Source organism: Zophobas morio, unplaced genomic scaffold (assembly GCF_036711695.1).
Source record: "Zophobas morio isolate AGI-343-1 ecotype UQ-CSIRO unplaced genomic scaffold, CSIRO_AGI_Zmor_V1 ptg000012l, whole genome shotgun sequence".
In the NCBI taxonomy this organism is placed as follows: domain Eukaryota; kingdom Metazoa; phylum Arthropoda; class Insecta; order Coleoptera; family Tenebrionidae; genus Zophobas; species Zophobas morio.
In genome coordinates, this window is record NW_026972117.1 from 17,347,498 (window position 1) to 17,349,230 (window position 1,733).

The following is a 1,733-nucleotide window of genomic DNA, read 5'->3' on the forward strand; positions in this document are numbered from 1 at the left end:
CCCTTAGTTAACGCTCGGGAAATGAAAATACTAGATCAAGGTAAGAATTTGGAAAAACTATTCTAAATTGTAGAAGAATTTTTAAAATTTCAGGTTATACAATTACAAATATCAACGGGGCACATAATTCTACGACTTTTCAGGTGAGAATTATTGTTATTAATAGTATTACTATGCGTGTGAGTTGGTCAACAGGTAATAACCAATTATAGACCAATGGCTAGCGGATCATCAAGTTGATGTCTCTCAAACAAGCAGCTATAAATTACTGTTGTCCCTATACAAGGTGAGATCAAAAATCAACAGATAATTATCTTGTCTTTTTGTTTTAATATGTGTAGACTCCTTTTCACAACATGAAACTTAAAACATTAAAATGGAAAATTTGTACCAGGAAACATGGATTTTATAAATAAATAGGCTCCGCCCCATAATTGCAAAATCCATATGTACCATTTTAATCATAGTCTTGTTGAAAAAATGGCTATTTATATTAAGAAAAAAAACGCAAAATATTATTTCGACTCTATCGTCAAGAAATTTCCTCTCGAGGCGAAGCCGAGAGTTGAAGAATATGTAATTACCGGACAAATATTTTTAATTTTTGCTATTAAAGTGAATGATTAAATTCAACGCTCGGCTTCGCTTCGGGTGAAATTAAAACTTACGTTCGTAAGAAGATAAAAACTATATTTTTTTCTTCTCATAATTATTGTTTTTAAATCGAAATTATACAAAAAATTCACTAAGTAAGTTCAACCCTCGGCTTCGCCTCGGGTAAAATTAAAATTTAGAACGAAATTAGAGGTCCTTAATAAAGAAATTTCTACGCGAGGCGAAGCCGAGGAGTATGCAATGTTTTTCAACTGATTTTATTCACAATATATATATGAGACATAAAAAAACAAAGTCAAATAAATTTTTCAGTAATTTTTTTATAATTCAGTAAATGCTTTGAAGTTATACTACCAAAGTCACTGAGTAAATTCAGTCCTCGATTTCGTCTCAGACAAAAGAAGAAAATATAAAAATATGGAAATTATTTTTCTTCTGAGTCAATGTTCCCATATTGAAACAATTTTAAATGGTAATTAGAGTTCTATAGTCAAAAAATTTTCACTCGAGGCGAAGCCGAGAGCTAAAAATATGCAATACACACGTTTTTTTAACAAAAATCGTTTTTATAAAAAAAAATAAATTTAAAATAGGTAAAAGACGAAATTGTTTTTTCAATAATTCTCTAATCATACAATCAAAATATAAGCCCCGCCCACCCACCCTGTCTCAATTTTGATGATTTTTTTATTCATTGTGAGCCAAGGGGGCGGAGTTTAATTGCAAAATCCTTATTTCTCTACGACAAATAAAAACACGTTTTTGAGTATCGTGTTGTTCAAAAAATACTATGTGTATTAAGAAAAAATTAAAGCCAAAAATTAAGCCCCACCCATACCTGCCTGATCTAAATAGTAATGAAATTTTCATTCGTTGGCAGATCTAGGGGCGGAGCCTAATTGCAAAAACCATATTTGCCATTTTGAACGTGGTTCAAGTTTGTAAGAATAAAAAAAATCATCACAATTGAGATAGGGTGGGTGGGCGGGGTTTATATTTTCATTTATTTTGAATGTACATAGAATTCTTGAACAACACGAACTCAAAAACATGTTTATAATTTCTTGTAAAGAAATAATTATTTTGCAATTAAGCTCCGCCCCTTTGATTTACGGCGA